General features: G+C 38.6%; 1 protein-coding gene across 5 annotated transcripts in view; it reads right to left on the bottom strand.

Moving 5' to 3' along the window:
• Positions 1-20,732, bottom strand: part of ARID5B (AT-rich interaction domain 5B) — a 265,343-nt gene that overhangs the window by 12,382 nt on the left and 232,229 nt on the right. The window lies entirely within an intron of this gene.

Genomic DNA, 20,732 nt, shown 5'->3' on the forward strand with positions numbered 1-20,732 from the left:
CTAGCCAGCATCCCTCGATCAGCTAATCGAAGGAGCCGGTCAGTAACTCTACCTAGAAACAAAGCTGGTAGCCATAGAGCTGCCGGGTCTGTTGGGGTATTGACAGTGGCCGCCAGCCGCTGTCAGTATACAGAAAACAAACCCCCCAGCAAATGGCAAGGGAAGTAATAGCCAGCCTGCTATTGGCAATTTCAAATTGCAAAAGTCAATAGCAGGCTGGCTATTGCACCCGCTCATTGCCTGCTGTCAATGAGCAGAGGAGGACCGGAAGGAGAACTTTCTCATGGCGGGGGGGGGTGTGTACCATATCAGGTGGCTGCATGTAAACAGAATGTCGGTACCCGATATCTGCTATTGGTCTGAAAGGTGGCCAATAATCAGTATCGGTTCCAAAAAAATATGGTCGACCTCTACTTTGCGTCATTTCAAACAGGTAAACATTCTTTTGGTGTGTCCCTACAGTGATGCCCAGATGTTTGGTAGTGGAACATGGATCCCTACTCCTTCATGAAAACCTTAAACCCTATGTGGTTCCCCAGTACTACCCTTATGGGATCCTCTTATTTATTTTTTTTAGACCCTTGTGTAGTAAGTCTGCATTAAAATAGTTACAATTGACTCCAAATTGACATTTTTCCAATGCAGGGATAAAATTGAAAAAAAAGCTAATCCAATTCCTATTTTTAGCCAATAGTGGCATCACAGACAGGACTTGTCAAGAGAGAGATACATGATCTGCCATACTGATCAGCTTCTGAAGATTCTAGCCATCTGATTATGTCTCACTTTAAAAATGTCCTAATTCCTGAACCAGTACAAGTATGCAGAAGGAAAGTTACAGTGGAGTCAGAGGTTCTCATCTCAATGCTTATACCAGGTCAGCAATTGAGAAATGAATAAAGACAAAGAATTAACATGATGACAAGGCAAGTTGCATTTTCAGCATTGGCAGCCTACAGGTTTTATTTAAGTTCCCGGATGTCCTAACATGAGGCCCAGCGTATTATAAAAATAAATGTGCATTTTAATATTTAACATACAACACTGTCATCCAGAAAACAAGGACAATAACATCTGACAATAATATGTCCTCTCAAATCATCAGCCAAAACATAAGCAATGAGAACACGCCACAAACATCACAATAAGATTTCCAACATAACATTGTGTTAATCACAATTAAACTTTATTTTGTGTACGCAACTGAAATCTCTGACAAATAGATGACACATCAAACAATGTTCTTTTTTATAATCTGTTTTGCAGTCGTTTCTTCGTTCTTGATCTTAAAGGAGAACATAACTGTGTTATAATTAGGAGAGATGGATTATATTACAATCTCGGTTTCAACTTCAATGATGATCTTTCTCTTTTTCTTCTGCCTCCAAATGCATTTGGCATGATTAATGACTCACTGTGGGATTAATGCACAACTCAATGACTTCAAAATATGAGTGCTGCTACAGAGAACATTCTGTTGTTTTAAAGACAAATTAATTTACTGGAAGTAAAGCTCTGCTTACATTTTGCCAATTCTATGGAAGTGTGTTTTTGCTTAAAGTATATGTCTAGGGAATACATATAAATACATGGAAGTGAAGTGCATGGATAGTCCAACATCACTATCAATTCATTTATTTAAAATATTGAGGATAAAACTTTTATTACCAGTTTTAATGCGGTCATGGGACTCCTAAGTCTCTGCTTGCTATCGCTTCCTGCAGGGCTAGTGGGGGGACATGTGTGCCACTCATATTACCAGGAGGCAGTGCCTGCAACAAATGAAGCTCTCATTTTGGGACTGAGGGAATAAAGTGGCAGTGTGTCAGCCCTCAAATGTAAGTGCTGCAGAAAGGGAGGATCCAGTTGAACATAAAACTGAGACAAACTGCGAATTATATAAAAGTCCATATTGAGGAATGTTCTATTAACAGTGAAAAAATAGATTTTGCCTGGACATACATTTTAAGGGTTTAAATACCAGTCTGCTATGGAGGACATGGCAGGAAATAATTGTAGGTAATTCTGATGTTCCAGGCCCATGACATCAGGGGCTCCTCTAGATGTGTGTTTTCATTATATTCTGTAATGAAAGTAGCCCTTTTCTTTAGGTTATTTTTCATTTTTAGCCTCTGTGGATCACTGTAGTAAACAGTATACCATAGTAATTGTTTTTGCCATTTTGATTAAACTTTAAAGAGCTGGTAAAACAGTGTTTTTAGGAGTTTTGGGAACACCAGAGTCCTATGGCTTTTGAGTCACAATTCTAAGATGAATACGTTAAAGTAATATTATCAAGTATGTAAAAGTATAACAATACTTAGAAAGTATAAAAGTGGTGTATTGGTCATCTCCAGTTGGAGCGACTATTTCATTGTTGTGACCCAAACTCATCTAATTACAAACTTTGACATGCGGAAGCATTTTGTTCATAATATAGGTGTTGTCTGCTAAACTGAAATTCAAACAGTGTTCTCAGCTCTACTTTGCTAGATGACAACACAACTGCCCCTTATGTCATGAGGTGAAAAATGGGGAAAAGGGTGTTCTGTATTCCAGCAAGAAAGAACTTCAGGACACCTCGCTGTTATGTTATACAGTTGGGGAGGTGTTCAGTATTCCAGCAGGGGAAAAATGGACAGGACTGGGCTGGAATTTCAACGCAGTATAGGCAACATTGTCAGCTCACTACAGGCAGTTAGAAGCTCATTGGATTTCATGCAGATTGACAAGTATTTTCTGCACTTGAAACATATTTTAGGAGACAAAACTTAAGGAAATGTACATTTGCCCTGACATACACTTTAAAGGGCATCTATACTGAAACTGTATAACTGGTATGGCCAACTCTAACCCCTGATGCTTTGCTAGGTTTAGGACACCTATCTCTTTCTCTCTGAAGCTAAACTTGTGCTGTGCTGTCCCAGGATCCATATACAACCAGGGTCAGAAAATGGTCACTTTGAAGGCTTCTTACGAATGTATGCGATATTAGGACAGATGTATTTAATGGTTTTAGGGCAGCTACTAAATCCTGCCGGAGCAGGTTATCCTGGGGTCCATAATGGCTTTGCATGGGGCTGCAGTTACATTCCTACTTTATGTTACAGAGAGAGCAACAACTTTAATGACAAAACATATGTGTTGTTCCGCACACATAACTGTAGGAACATTTTGGAGTTTTTTGTATTGCAAGATCAATGTTTCAGAGCCGCTCAACAAGTGCGACAAAACAGTATTTTAGGAGAGCGATCTCTGAAAATAAAAATGTATTAACAGAGCATGCTCTGACATTGCATGTGTTAAGAGATGAGAATAATGTTCTCTAGTCCAAGGATTGGCAGCTTGCCAGTAATGAAGCTAAACAGAGCCCATGGGGAATATTCATCCTCAGATCCCATTACAAACTGAGTTTAAACATGTTACAGCTGCTGAAATTGTAAACTGTTCCCTCTATGGAGGCTTACCAAAATAATATATGGCTGCCAAAGACCTGCCTCCTGCTGCAATATTACAGCTAATGTTTACATAATAAAGAGGGGAAAAAGGCAGAATATGGCAGAAGATTACGGTAACTGCGCTGCTGCCAAAATGGCTATAATAATGCAATCTAAGTGCAGATCTAATACATTGCTATACAAGCTGCTGTTAGAATTGCATGTACATCATTTTTATAAGAATGGAACACAAGGTGTTATAGGAAGTTCTTTTCTCTGTCACACACACTAAAGCCATGCATACAACACAGTCACTTTCCGCATAATGTGCATATGTTTAAGTGTGGTTCAACATGCACTGTGCTGAGCTGGTAACACGAATTGCAGTGCTCTATTTTTTTTTTTCTAAACTTCAATGTTGCTGTAAATAATGTGCAGCAGCACAATGTGTTATAATGTGACATGCTGTGCAACAATGCAACATGTCTACCAGGACTACTACGATCAAACCAAAATGAAGGCTTAAAGTGACACTAAATACCTTATTTACATAAATGTAGCTTTTCTGTGCACCACTCAGCTGTAGATCCTCAAATCATCTCTGAATTGGTGCGGACACTGTCCTTCCTTCTGGAGGGTGGCTACTTATGGTTCTCGTGTGTGTTGTCACCGGTCCAAGCTCCCTCCAATGATGGACTACAATCTCATGTTTAACAATTTGTATGGAGATTGTAGTCCATCACCAAAGCGAGGAAGTGTACTCCTGTTGAGGTCGCTGCCATGCATGTGCTGAATTCCACTGCAATAGGGTTTTAAGCTGGCCATACACCTATAGATTATCTGCAGATTTTCTATGGTCAGATGGAAAAAGTGCAACAGATTCCTCCATCTACACTAAACTGTGTGGATGGAGGAATCTCCCACTGGGCCAAGCTTCAGTAGACCAGATCACATACTAACAAATCTGTGCATGCTTGTCTGAGGGCAAATAAGTGGAATAGGTACCCGGGACAAACTCTAGCCAATACCAATACTGAAGCACACCTCTAGCCAAAACATTTTTGGTTCATTTTGAATCAAATTGCTGTCTCACATAGGAACAACAGCAGGAAGTGGGAGAAAATCTCTCCAAAGTGAGGGGGAATCCCTTATGACACTTATCACCAGAACAGGTTATTTTCCATCACTTGTGCTGATAACTGTAAAAATCGCTTTTTGTTCCAGTATGATGCAGAAGGATGAATTGGCAGACAGCAATGGAAACGAACAGAGGTTTTAACCCTTCCACTATATCCAAAACTATAAACCAAAACAGGTTTGGCTACATGCATATTGAATTGCTTATGGTTACTGACCTGCATGTTTATTCCAAAAAGAATACCCAGTGCTAACCAACAGCGGTGGCCATTTAGAAACAAATTGATGGAGTCACTCTTCTTTCATGATTGCTCCATAGTATAGAATTAAAACATCATTTGAGAGGTCAGCACTGTTGCTCAGTAGAGGGATTGCTAAAGACTTGTGGAAGGGGGCGAGGACACAAACTACTTCAGTGAAATCTCAACAATGCCATCTTCTAAAAGATTAACAACAAAAAAACTGGCAGGTGATTAAAACCACCAAACATTGAAAACTGTTCAAGTTCAGGTGTATCATGTGTTCCTTTATATCCAGTAATACAGGTATTCCTACAACCTCCAGGAGCAGCAAGGGAAGTAATGTAAATCCTCATAAGGGTGGGTCTGTAAAGTGACACTGTTAAGCTGGCCATACCCTGATAGAATTTTGACGTGGTCCTGTGAAAGTTCAAGCTGTATGTGACCCTGCCCAATAAACGTTTGTTAAAGGAGCCGGGTGGAAAATTGTGGCCTGAACAGTATCTGCAGTCACTGCTTGGGTATTCTGACAGTGGCGGGCATTGGATGTAAGAATACAATTGCCTGACAGGGGAGATTGCCAATCGTCAATTCACACTGTTTAACATGGATAGAGAAACCTGTTCGAGTTTATTCATCCCTGCAGGCTACACAAAAGAAGTCTGTAATGGTATGGTCGGGATTACAGACATACAGATAAGCCTGTGATACAGCACTGACCCTGCCGCATGATAAAAACCAGATTAATGTGCTCCAGTGAAATGTCTCATAAATTAATAATTTTGGTACTAGCTAATAAGATGATGTCTCTCAAGTCAATAATATTATATGTATTCACAGGCCAAAGATCAAATCGTGGCAAACATTGCATAGCTAACATTATATGAAAATAGTGAAGAAAAAAAACCAACAGTTAATATACACTGTGACCGATGTGGCATGCGGAGCAGCAGAGAACATTTTAGGGCTCATTAAAGCTCTACATCCTAGCAATGTACAAGAAAATACTTCACCCTGTTCATCTCATCTTAAATGTTTAAAACCCATTGTAAGTGAAGTACATTTCACAATCCTCATTATCCGCCTAATAGGATAACTCAATTTAATGTTCTCTCTGGTCTCCTGTTCACATTGTAGTGCATGCATTCCATTGGGAAGGGATATTCAACAGCTAACGTATTCCTATCAAATGGTGATAAGAGACAACATTGGGCTTTGTGCACTACCATTTGTATGTACAACCAAGCATTTTTTTTTTTGATAGAATGGTGATCGGTTAGTACCCTGTCAGGTTGTTTTTCTTTTGCTTTATTCACTCTATGACTGTGCCTGCAAGATGAAAACAACTGAGGGGAACTCTTCCAATGTGGACAAAACTTCCGGTGACAACGAAGGAGAGATTTCCCTTACTTCCTCTGCAATTCTAGGACAGGAAATGAAAGAAAATCTCTCAAGTGGCACAACAATGACCAAAAATTCTGATAGGTTTTTTTCCTGGAGACTGGAATTGGGCTATAAAGTGTATTTCCATGTTTTCAGTCAAATTTAATAAACCCCACTATAGTTATCTGTTTCCATTTACACAACAAAGCTTAATTTTTTTAATATATTGATCTATCTAGTTGTTTCTTTGGAGCAGGATTGTACGTAGGACATTACAGGGAACTTCTATTGCTTAGAAAAGATGGCAATGTGAACATAAGGGACAGTTTTTTAGTGCAATAACACACAATGTACCATCCAAGCCTTGTGACCTTTAACCCTTTGTTAGGATGGACAGTCCTGTAGACTGCCAGTACAGTAGACAAGGGGTTAGCTATGGTAAACATTAACTCCCCAGTCCCCCTCCTTAACATTACCCAGCAGGACAACTTGAGTTTTTGTAGAAAAGGGAAAGTGAAAATGGTAAGCATCAATTGTTAAATTATTTTCATGCTATGTGAATAAGAACATGTAACAAATATAAAATAAGTTTTATCCCAACTTGGCTGTAAAAGCGGAAATACAATTTAAGAACACAAAGGTGGTTAAAAAAAGCTATAGAGAAATATGGAAAATCACAATTTTTACTACTAGAGGAGGCAATAACAATGGAAGCTACATTGATAATAACAGTCACTAATCACACAATGTCTTAAAGTGACACCAAACTCTGGAGATAACCTTGCATTCAAATGCCCAAACAATTAACAAAAATATATCTTGTTTGTGTATCACTCGGCTGTAGATCCTCAAATCATCTCTGAGTTGGTGCCGACACTGTCCTTCCTTCTGGAGGGTGACTACTTTTGTCCCCCATGGACCCTGTATGTGTTGTAAAGTAGCCACCGCTCCAAGGTACTTGAATGCATTTTTAAGATTTAACACCTGAGTTTAGTGTCACTTTAAGTCTGCACTGGTGTTTCCGCTATATCTTTACCCCTTCCACCCTACTCACACAGATAAGACACTATGTCTTTATACACCTTGCAGATTTCCAAATGCCAAGGAACTATAAGTCCCAGCATTTCTGGCACAATTTCATTTCCTCAGTGGAAACACCCAATTAGACCAGTTCTACTCTAAAACATTTTGGAGAACATGGAACCATTTTTGTCTCTTCTTTTTCTGAGCTCAGCAATTGGCAGCAAAACAGCAGCAGAAATAGATTTCACACAGCTGGTCAAGGGCCCCGAGCCAAGAGCTGGAAATGTGGAATGAAATGTTTCTTGTATCGGAGGAGAGCCATGACTAAGGTAAAAATTGAAAGAAACACAAGACTTTCTTGTTTCCAGCTCCTACATTCACTCCCTCTGATGCTAAAAGGATTTACAGCCATGTACGTTATTTATAAACATGCAGAATTGTTTCTTCAGTAGACCAATGTTGTAATTGAACCTAAACAGAACGTATTACTGCTTGTGTCCGATACTGGTGAATGAATAACTAAACCAGAGACTGAATCGTGTGCTACATCCATTCGATATCACAAGGTGTTATATGTATATGCTGATTGTGTGTTCACTATCTTCTGCCTGGAAATGTCAGCCTCATTCATTGCTGGCGGAACATTCACACTAATCCGCTATATTATTCCATCAGTGATAAAGCACATAAATAGTTAGCTTGTTCCCCCGAGGATTACAAAGAACTCTAGAGCCATATGAACAATTGCTGCTTCACAAAGGTCTGTGCAATTTTCTCCATTTTTCTTCAGCCGCCCTGGTAATAGTACAACACATTTACCCACAGGATGTGATCTTATCATTTGATTATGAGAGAGGTTGTGTTTTCTGCTGGCTTTTACCAGCACAAGAACTATTCTAAATGGATTTCTGGTATTTTCAAGCAATGACGCCAAAGAATCTGTAGAGGTCAATTAGACAGTAAACTAAACCCCCTCCCTGCAGATTCACCCTAATGAATGCTATGTATACACAGACCTGTGTGAGATATAATACGTTGGGACTGTTGTTAAATACTAGCAGAGTGGAAATAAAGCTAGTGTAATCATGTATAGGGGTGTCACTGATAAAGCTGCCATTATGCAGGCTTACATTACCATAGTCTTATGCAGACGTGTAGCACTTTATAGATATTTTTTTGAATTTAAGCTAAACTCCAGGCAGATATAACATACACACAGATGAATGCAGCTCTGTATTCAATATTACATCATTTAAAGTTTACTTTTTTTTAATGCAAGCTGTGTAAGACCCTTAATTTTACTGGGATGGAGGAGGAGGAAGAAGCAGCCAATCAGTGAGTGATATCAGTATGCGGCTTCTCCTTTTACTGTCCAGTCACAGTCTGGGGGAGTGACAAGACCTGTCAATGTTGCTGAACTGCAAAGAGAAATCAGGGCTGTGCTGTGTGGCAGTGCAGTGTAAATCTCAGGCCAGACACAAATGCAAATCCATTGGCAAGTTAAAGCATCTTCCTTATATGTATTTCATCTGTGTATTTAGTTTTATTGCCTGGAGTTCTGCTTTAAGCAGTACTTTACACCAGTGAAAAGATGGTTGGTTGCCATCTTGATGCAAAGTGAAACACACAACAACAATTGGCAGCGGTTTCATAAACACTTATCCCTCATTCACACCTCTGCGATGTTGCAGGGTGCACCTATGGAGCATTGCGGTAGGCGGTCCATTCATCTGCAAGAGCTGCTTGCTGCAACTAAAATGAAACAGAAATGCATGCACTTTTTTTTTTTAAACTGAGTTGCACCACAACGCATGATAATAGGTTATCATGTTGTGGTGATACAACGCACATATGATGGCTAGGTGCGTTGGCGTGCCAAGAAATAATAGCACGGCATGGCAACTAACACTGCAACATGCTATGCAGGATCACATGTGGCACTGCATGCGCTCCCACACCGCATAGATATGAACAGAGCCTAAACCACATTTATTGTAACTGGGGCAAATAAAAATATCCTTTATAGGATAAGTGCACTTATCCACCTCCCATCTACATACATACCTCAATCTGATGGCTGCAGCCTCTCAGGATTGTTTACATCCTGTGATGCAAGTCCTCTCTCTGCTGATCACACCTGCGCAGTAGGGCCCCTAGATAAGTGACAGTTGGGCTCCGACCGACTAGCCCACGCCTTCTTTGATACTAATTTTGGGTCAGTCTCAAAATACCAACTTCATGCTGTATGCACAGTGCATAGATCCTTCATTTAGCCACAAATGTAGTTGTGGAAGATTTTGATGACTTATCTTTTTATGTCCTGGGAATTAGGGAGAATCTGCAATGCCGGAATTATAACTGTCGACAATTCTAATTATGTTTCCACTTAGACAGTCAAATGCAATTTAAAACCTTACTAGCAGTTTATAAATGCATATTTGTGTGTTGATAATATGGACACATCCCTTTGTAAAGATACTATTCAGTATTTTTGTACACAGCACACACTTATTCCACTGAATTAAGGAGCCGACAAGCAAAATCTCTGATATTGACCCAAGCTTACCTATTTTACATATAATATCTGCATGTCTGAAGAAGGTGAAACGGTCTTGCCAGTCAATAGGCCTTAAAGATAAAGTTCCTTAGCGTACAGCATTAGCACATTCTCTGGGAAGTTCAAAGGTGCTGACACACTGACTGACTGTGTCCACATAGCAAGTGACTGAAGTGTACACGTTTCACCAAGCGACATGTCAGCTACAAGATGGATGAGGTGGCTAAATGAAGAGACTTGTCGAGTGTAAAGCCACTTACAGCAGCTGTGCTGATAAGTGCTGACACAGCAGACTCACTCTGTAAAACATGACAAAAGACACAGAGACTACTATTTTTGGCTTCCCACAAGATCATATTCAATCCATCACTTAGGCTACCTGTACTGAATGCAACCCATGCCCATGCTTTAAAAAATCATAAAATATGAACCAATCATCATCATTATTACTGCAGATAAAACTCAGCTATTTAGCTCTGTAGCAAATCATCATATTTCCTTTCTATGGTCTTGTCTAGCTTCATGCAGGGTGAGTGCCTACCCAAATAATACATTAAATTTAGATGCAATCACATCGGCCCTCATACTTCATAGTTGTTGGCAAATATAAAATATTGTGTAATCAGATTGCAAAGTGTGTGGTCAGCTTGTACAATCAGATCTACAAAACATAACCTAACATCCTTACCATAAATAGAGAAGGGGTAGGGACTCTGGGATGCAACAAAGGGATAAATGTTAAGGAAAACCATATGAGCCACTGTCTATTCTCCAGTCCTCCTTTAGTATATGCTTCCTCACAGGTATGTAAATTAGTTTGTGCAACAGCCCTTAGCAACCCATCAGATTTCTTTTATTAGCCTCACTATGCTAAATTGCTAAAACGGCTGCCGCGAGTAACCCCAGTTTATAATATTAAATAAACCCCTCTGAAAGTACAAAGCAACACTAATATTTAGCTTGCAGTATATTATCCACTATCACAACTGCATTTATAATTTCAACAAAAAAAGGCATTTCAACTGAAATATATATTAGTAGCTTTCCTTGATGAATAATTCTCTGTATGCGGTAATGAGTTCAGAAAACAGAGAATGATCCGTTTTTTCAGGAAGGATAAAGTCGTTTTTGAAGCTTTTATCAAAAGCCGGTATTAAGATTAATCATTTGCAAATCCAACCTGTGAAGTGACTAATATATCCAGAGTACAGTCACATGTTACAAAGAGAATCATCTATCTAGACGCAGCAGCCACATCTCTTATTTTCTTCAATAATATCAGCTTAACATTAGAGGAAGTAAAAAGCAGCTGCAACAGTAGGTGGTTTGATTTCTCCTCCAATGACAAAGCTTTTCGTTTCACGTACACATTGGCGAGAATTTTATTTGAGTTTGTTTTATTTTTCATATGATAACGTCATGTTTTGCCCTATTTCATATAATATTATTTCCTATACGTATGTACAATGTAGCTGCCAGAGGGAGGGTCTGAATGGGAGAAAGCACAAAGTACATCAATGCTAAAGAGTACAGATGAGCGGATCAATACAAATCTGCTGAATCTGGCCCTACAATCCGTCTTGTCCTTATGACCACTACGTTTGTTTTATTCTTGGCTCAGTTCTGGTTCCTTATAGTATAAACCTTATCAGACAAATGATGTCACGATAATTTTAAATGTTCATAATGCCATGTACAACATCATCAGCCACTTAAAAAGAGAATCTTCACTCACTCTCTCACCTGGGATTAGCAGCTCACTGTAAGGAGTTGAATGGTTTGTTCCACTGGATCACTGATGTACAACCAATAACAGCTCAATCAATCCTAGTTTGTACATATCATCCACTCCTCTCTACATTATTGACTCTTGTCACTGGAATAAAAATATAAAAAAGTACCCCCTGCCATTTAATACCTCTCCTGCCCTGCAAAACTTCACTGTATTAAAGAGATACCCTGTATGAAGAATCTTCAGAATCCGACACTTCAGCGAGAGTCGAATTCCTGGTCTCTCATTGTGCTCAGTGGCAAGAGAGGTATTAAATGTCTTCTTTGCAGGATGCACTCTTTTTGTTTTATATTTTTATTCCTGCGATATCGCTTTACAACTGTTAATAATAAGAAAATCAATGACTGAATAACTAAAAAAAAAGTAATGTTTTCTAAATGGTGTGTATAACTGACCACTATGAGGCAGACCTCTAGGCAATTCCAGCAAAAGACCACAAAACATCATATACTTCCAATGAGTGTCAACTATTCATTGTAGCCCCTTCTTTTTAGGAAGTGGTGATAATATATTTTTAAAAACAAATACAGTGAAGGTTCTCCCTTTCTCTGAGAAGTAGAAGATGGCCCTTAAAGCAGAACATCAGGCAAACCACTGAATACATATGATTGAATGCCATTACCAGCCTAAAGATTTGGAGTTCCATTCAGCCAGACTTATAAGTTACACTTTGCAAACTTATGTAGATATTTATTTCCTGGTTTAGCATTGCAGCTTTTCCGCTAATCTGTCTTCCTCCAGCATGCTCATTGGACAATGAACCTGCATCATCATCATAACTTTTGTCAATGGTAAAGGGTTTTGCCCATTTTCTTAACTAGCTAATCACTGCAAGCAATGCTGAAAATTATATATGTACACACTGTACACACACACACACACACACACACACACACACTATACAACATATACACACATACAGATGTAATGACTTTTCACAGAAAAGCTTGCAATCACACAAGTCTCCAAGCAATAATACATCAGAAAAAAGATTAACAGTTTACAAAATCATTTCACGTATCAATAGTTATGTTTCCATAATTTCACTCTGGAAATATATTTTTCCTTTGCTGAAGCCACCCTGACTCACACCACAATTAATCTACATAGCACCATGTTCTAGACACTAGTCTGAAATTAAATAAAGGTGTGGAGTGAACACGAGCTTTAGTTTTCCAGCAGAATTTATGAAAATCAAATGTGCTGCTTTCACAAAGGTCGTACATCTATTACAGTAAGTAATCTGGACTACTGCCAGCGGGCCCAGGGTGAAAAAAAATGGAGGATGACAATTTTACATTTTGCAAATTGTAAACCTCTCAAGGGACATCATTTTTTTCTCAATCAAATTCACTTTATTAGGAAAGGTTATTTTCAAGACGTTTTATATTATAGCAAGATAACATATGTCCTTGTACAAAAAAATAGCTTAAATCAGTAACAGCATTATTCCAGTTAAGGGAATTTCTTACATTTATAAGTAAATGTATTTTTAAGTGGATATTCTGTAAATCTAGGCAACTAGCTTATTTTCTTAAAGTGGTTGTAAACCCAGATAGTTTTCCCACATCTAAAGGATAGGGGATAGAGCACACTACCAGCAATTTATTTACAGACGAAATGCTTTACATATAAAGTAATACAAACTTTTTTTATTATTCTATTATTTCTACGACTTTGTTACTTTTTTAATTACAGCACAGCCTCAGTTGGCGGCTGGAATAAGCCAAAGCAGATCACATGCCCTGGCTGTGTCGCTTCAGCTTTTTCAGGCCCTCCTCCAAAGAGTGGAGGGGTCATGCTGCCAGCAATTCCTAAGGGGCAGATCAGATGCCAGCTCTACTCTGCTCTGCATGGCCTGGGACAGGGGGCCTTAAAAAGCTGAACTAATGTCACCAGGACATGTGAGCCACTCAGGCTTAAGCCAGCCCTTGACCTGGTCAATGCTGACGTAGTCAGCAAGGATTACCCCCCCCCCCACAGTAAGCTGTGGGTAAACACGGCTTACTGAGTAGAACAGGAGGAGCATGTGCTACAAGGACACATATAATGTTTAAGTAAATTAGTCTTTTCCCAGGCCATAGGCTTTATATTATCGTATGAACATATTCTCAACAAACAAGCTTTAAAGTAAGCCCTCACTTCCCTTTGTAGCTGCAGACACTATGGAGTAATTGATCCTCAAAATTTACAAATAGCTGTGAAGTCATTCAAGCCCAGCCTATGCGCTCTGCTCCCCCACTCTTTATGTGCTCTGAAATTAACAGACTGGCAGACTGCCAAGTTTCTGCTGGAAGAAGAATTACATTGTTGCTGAGATTAAATAACCTGACAATATTTTCTGCTGTAAATTTGAGGATTTATTTCACAATGAACTCCACAGTGTCTGCAACTACTGAGGTCAGTGAGGGCTCAATTTAAAGCTTATTTAATGCTAATGTTAAGAATACATAAATATATGGAAGTTCATAGCCTGGCACAATGACAGAGTAAGAGTCCATTCAAACCTATGCATGTTTATTGCAGTGAGTGTGGTAATGCACATCCATAAGTGTGAATGGGCCCTTAAAGCATCCCTTTATAAACACACTAAACTGCAACACATAAATGTGATTCAGTCACATAGAAAAGAATGGGATTTCTACTTAATTTTACTGCATGAAAATAAATGACTGTTTTACTGCAGGAAAATGCCAAGTTTAAAATGAAAGCTTTAGCCAAAACATGTTGTTGACCTAAGCGAAGAAGGGGGCGATACCGTCAGGTTTGTAAAGCTTTCTGTGTTTCCATTCTCCATCAATCCCTGTCCCAGTGACCATCAGAGCATTGCTGTCACCTAAACATCTTCTTACCACTCACTGGAGTTCATTTTTTAGATATGGAGAGCCCATTAAAGACCTTCTTTAAAGGAATATACAATAATGCATCAATGGCAAGGGAAACGAGGAGAAATCTTTCCAAAGGAGACATTTTGGGAGAGTAAAATATACTCTTCCCAATAGGTGCAATGTCCCATGCCGGCCCGGTCACACGCTGGCTCTATACGGAGAGCCGATTGATAATATAACCGATGCTTAGCTGCCCAGCTTATGGTCTTCTCCCTGCTGTAGGGATTCCTCCTCCCTTCTCTGTTCTTCCAGCCCTTACTGGAGGGGCAGACAGGAAAGGGGGCAGGCACAGCTGGCTCTAGCTTTAGAGAGGCAGAGCCAGCTGCCAATCAGGCAGCCAGATAAATCCTAACGATCAGCTGAGGACACTTCCTTTGGCTCTGCGTTGTTAGCATATAGTGGGCAGTAGCCTGCTATATGCTAACTTTGGGTCACCGGAGTACATTTACTAATGTGCTCCGGTGACCCAAGAGAACTAAAGTAAAAAAAAAAGATTTGGCTTTACTTCTCTTTTAGGGGGATCACAGGTAGCAATTAAAACCGACAAATAACAGACAAACATCCACCAAAAAGTCTAAGCCTTCAGCACATTATCAAAAAGCAGCATGGGTTATACATTCAACAGTATTTCTTAATAAGCTGTCCTATATTTGTAGGAGGAAAGAAAAAAGGATTGTGTGCAACTTGTTAAACTGGTTCAAGTGAATACATTTCTTATTGTGTTATATTTTCCAAAGCAACTGTAAACAGTTGGGCAGGACCTGTAACAAGTGGTTTAACATGTTATTAGACGCAAGCCCTTTAGAGGTCACTTATCTGTACAGTATAGCGTGTTTTAATATAGTTTAATGTAGTTATTCTTTCCAAATGTCTGAGAAAGACATCAGTATCAGAAAATACATTTGTCACTATATCTGTCTTAGCAGCACTCAATGGAATCTCACTTCACCAGATGCTCACATAAACAATGGATTGCTGACTTTGGCACTGAGTTGTAGTTTGGTCACTGAATATTCAGACTATACTCTAGCAATTGAATTTTACATGATTAAATGGTGTTTACAGGAAACAAAAAATGGCAATATCTTACATGATTGGGACCACTATGTATAGTTCCAGTGAAGGACCCACCAGCTCAGAAGGAATCCAAACCTTTTACTTATAGAGCTTGCGGAGCGGACTGAAAATTGACCATTTAGATAAAATGGTTGTCAAATAAGTTATTTTAAGGTCATGCTGCAATATTCACCACCAGGTGGAACTGCAGGTTGGACCTATACCTGGCAACTGCTGATCTTTATAAAACCAATAGCTGCAGCAGATAAATTCCCAAGTAAAGTAGAAACTCTAATCTGCATACCTGTTCCCAATCAGTGCCTCAGTCTCAAAGGCAGTGGATTAGCATGACAACCATAGAAGTAATAGTTTTAATTAGGGTCAGTAGCGACATCCCCCATTTTTTTTGCAGCATATGTTTCCTTTACCTGCTTTTTTTGAAAGGGTCACAACAGCTTTTCCCGGCAGAGACTAAAAATCACAAAATCACTTGCTCAGCTGATGATCATGACATTATCTCAGCATGACAGAAAGAAATCAATGATACTGTCACCCATGCAGGTGAAAGATTATTTGAAAGATTTTTCTAAGACAATATCATAGGCATGAAATTACCTAGCAACATAAAGTCCCATGTGGCCATTGATGAAGGAAATAATTTAGCCTTTTCACACCTTTGTTCTTAATACATTTGTATGTTTAACACAATTTCCTAAAAACTACCACATGCGACAACATATTGTATATCAACATGTACAAAGATGATTTGTTTGTACAAATTGCCTGTAATGTAAATATGTAAATTGGCCCTTAACGTAAACCTACAGCGTGCAAAAACCTTTTGGACTAAGGATGCAGTTTGACAGTAGGCATATTCAGTTCTCCCAAAATAAAGGTACTGAAACACACTACTGGAGCTCCACTAGCTTGTCGATAGGTGTACAGACACCAAGCACGGCTTTGTAAGAGGTGGGAAGGGGTGTTTCTATTCCCTCTACAGTTAGAATTTTGAGAATTTTTTTTGGGGGGGGGAGGGGTTTAAACAGTATTCTGGGGACTATTTTTACAGTTAATTGAACAGAATACCACACCAGGCATCTGCACATTCACAGTATAGTTTAAGGTACACTGCCTCCCTGTTAGATGCACAGGTATTGGGTCTCGTACAAGAACAATTCCAACACGGCCTCCTCCTTTTTTTTTAGAACTCTGCTTTGTACAACAATACACTGTAAATACAGGGCATTCACAGTCCTCAGTCTTCCATGCTGAGTGATGCAACCCGGAAGACTAAGGACAACTTGTGAGCAAGAACAGGTACTAAGGTGGGCAGCTAGAGATTGCAACAAGCTTTCTGTTTTATTTAAACACTACTCAGGGACTGCATATTGAAATAAAAATTTGGGTCAGAGCTGCCCCCCCATGTGTTGCCATAGATTCCTGTGTAAGTTTTGATCTTACACAGGGTTGTGCATGCTCCCCTTGCCACACATGGCAGCATTCAACCTTGGCGATTGGCTCCTTGGGCACTCAAGACTGCATTGTCGAGAGGCATGGTAGGTATAATTAGTCCCTCCATAGGTATTTTTTTGGACATGTTGGTAGTGGGGTAGTGTGGGTAAAGTACACGGTCACTAAAGCAAAATGGAAAGTTCTTTTCAAAACCAATTAAAAAGCATATTTCCCACATATGATTAGCAGAATAACTCCATGAAATGCACATTGTATTCGTGTACAAAGGTTCAATAGAAACTTAAACCTATTTTCCAGGCAACACCATGATTTTGAACATAATCAGGTTTGTTTGAATGTTATTTTTGATCCTCACACATTCCCCAACATCTGCCACATGTAAAGTGCTAAATTAGGAAGAGTGATGGATGACACAGGAGTGGGAAAAGTGAAAAAATGTGCTTTAGCTGCCTTTTTTTAGAGGCTGGCAGAACATAACATAAAACAGTATGTTTGTACATAGTAGCCCAAGTACAAACAAATCAAAGCGTATTATGGCCTGGCAGTGCTCCCACAGAAATACCATAGATTTAACATTAATTAATGGCAGTAGAGAAAAGTTATTTATTTTTTCCACTGACTGTTGTATAATAAACATCAATAAAAAACTGATCTTTAAAAGAAAAACAGAATGTCTCTATGACATTTATAGAGTAATAATGTGGCTGCATTTTAATTCAGCATTTTAAAGATAAGACATTGATCTTCTGTTTGATTGTCTTATTATTCGGGGATTTAACATTATTTTTATCTGCATGAAGAAATGTCTGTGCCAGATACCGGAGTCTCAATCTGGATATTAATTTTGTTTATATCAGTGCTATACATCTTTATCTACAGGAACAGCCTGGAATTTGTGGCACATTCAATGTCCACTACCAGTCTGACGCTGGAAAGGCCAAAATCTTGGATGATGCTCAAGTCACAGGCTCACCCTAAAAATCTAGAAATAAAAGATTCTCATTTCTATCATGAAAATAAATTGCATCAGTATAATCTATTTTTGCCACTCTGCTGCATTAAATTAATCATATGCAAAACATTAACTTGGTTATAGATAAAGGGTAGCAAGTTGTCTCCTCCTACCCAAGGCTTTTATATACCCAGGTATAGTCAATAAAGTAATTTTGACATATATTCCTGGCACACTGCTTATTTGATATGTTCTCAATATCCAAACTAAACACTAATGCCTGGATAAGTCCCACAAGCAATGGGCAAACAGGAAGTTATACATTATGCAGTCTAATGTTCAGACATAGCAGCTCAAAAATACAGTCTTAAAGAATACTTGGATCAAATTGTGACCCCCAACAACTCTGGTATGTAGTGTTATTAGAACAAAATGGGATATTATGATCAACTTTATAAAGCAAACCCTTTGACAACAAGCTACCTTCAGTCTGGAACTGACACACAATTTAACTGCAGGCTGAGACTGTAATAGTATGGTGCAGATCTGATTGGGTTGTTTGCTCATGTTCCATGTAACAAGCTCCTACAGTATACTGACAATACCACTGCTGTGTAACATCTTTGTATAAGCGTAAAGGCTTGTATGCAACCCCTTGCTTGCTAAAGTTCAATTCAAGCCAAATCTTTTTTTTTTGGAGTAGAGAGATTAAAACACCTGTCAGGTTTTTATTGCTGTCTGTGCCCCCATCTGGAGATTCAATTTTTCTGTTTATGTTAATTATTATTGAAAATGAAAGAAGATCCCAAATATTGGGTTGTCATCAGAACAGGAATAGATAACAGTAGCAGGAACAATAAGAGGTAGTAAGAAGTAGGAACAATAAAAAAAAAAGAAGAACAGGAATAGATGGGAAATCTTCCAGTGGGGGGCACTATTTCTGGTGACCCTGCTGACCGACATGAATTTCTCTCTCTTTGGAGGGATTTCCTCTCACTTCCTGTTGTGGAAGGAAGTTAAGGAAAATCTCCCAATGGGATGCAGATGGTAAACAAGCGGACAGGGGTTATAGCCCTCCTTTACACTATACAAAAATAAAAAAAGGTTTTGGCCTCAGTTCTACTTTAAATTAATAATTTATTCAAAAACAAACAAAAAACAAATGATATTTTCACAAAATATCAGATATCTTTACGGCTGTGTAACAAAGTTTCATAAGCTTCTGAAAACTAACTAAAAAAAATTTAACTTCTGGGAAACGTTTTTCAAAACACATCTGAAATTCTGCCAACTAGTCCCACTGAAGAAAGTATTTTTAAAAAAATAAAGAAATTCTAGCACAAACGCTTTTATTTTTTACTTTTGGATAGATGTGTTAGATCTCCTCTAAGTTTTTGGCTTTTTTGCCATCTGTGGTACACTGGAAAGATTTTCCCCTCACTTCCTGTCTGGGTGACATTGTTGTGAGCAGTAATCTCACAATGGACACAAAGAACCAACGGAGATTCTAACCCTCCCTCTCTATCCAAAACAAATTAAATTATGTTCCCGAAGTCTCTCTTTAACATAATTTAGTGCTTCATGTTCTCTACTTATGTGGAACGCTTTATATAAAGCCAATGATTGGGAGTTAAAACTTGGGAGAGAGGAGCAGGTATAACCTACTGTGTTGAACATCCGGGCAACACGCAGAACTTCAGGAGACAAATATGTTGCACAGACTGTTGTAATAGTTGCAGAACATGAATGTGATCACAGCTCCCAGTTATGCCATTATAAATGCTCAGAAAGGCATTTACTGCTGAGGCAAGCTACTTGGAATGTGTGGAAAAAATATTAGACTGCAGCTTCACTTTTCTGTCTGCTTGATATATTTCTTTCCTATCCGACTTTTTTTTTTCATTATGATAATTTTAAAAGTTACAAATTATGACCTTGTTTTTCTGTAATTCTAAACGTCTCTCTGTCTGAAGTTACATTTTAGAATGTATAATGAAAAGCTGGATTTTTACTCAAACACAGAAGAAATATGGTGTAGGCGGGTACCTGTGTAATGGGCCAATTTAAAAACATTTTATGACAAGCTTTTAAGAGCTTAACTTGAGTTTTCCGTATCTCTGTGAGGTTATATGCATAACAGCAATACATTCAATTTGGCTCAATTTGTCCAGAAAAGGAACTAAAGTGAAATGGTTAAACAGCTTAAATTAGAAAACTGCTGCATGACTTATGAAGTCAAGTCATTTTGGAGCCCAGTTAAAGAAAAAATAAAAAAAATAAGCCTAATATCATATGGTATACATTAGGTAATGGTTTAGTATAGGGCGACATTGCAGTCTGAATCTAAATGAAAAATAAATATTTCAGTCATCACTTAAGTTATGATGTTGACTCTAGAAGTTACAATAACAGATATTTAAAACAAATCCCTAAAAATTATATTTTTTAATCCAAACAGTTCAAGGATATGTTGAAGTACTTTTTCCTGGGTCACAATAAGTTGTGATTGCATTAACTGCATAGGAAATAACAATCCATCTATTGAAGTATTTCCCAAGCATTGGTCAGTTGTGTACTGGCCATTCTTAATGCAAGAATGCCTTTCCGATTGTACAAATATCATCCACGCCATTTCACAATTGTATTAGCTGTAATGGAATGCACATTATTGACTTGATGGGGTCAAGTCTTCAAGTGTTCATTTGAACTGTAAGAATCCAGACTCTGGTCAAGCACAAACATGGGTTGACTACATGCAGTGCACATTTTAATCTGCCTTAGCCCTGTCTTATCCT

Source organism: Nanorana parkeri, unplaced genomic scaffold (assembly GCF_000935625.1).
Source record: "Nanorana parkeri isolate BGI_ZX_2015 unplaced genomic scaffold, ASM93562v1 scaffold73, whole genome shotgun sequence".
Classification (NCBI taxonomy): Eukaryota; Metazoa; Chordata; class Amphibia; order Anura; family Dicroglossidae; genus Nanorana; species Nanorana parkeri.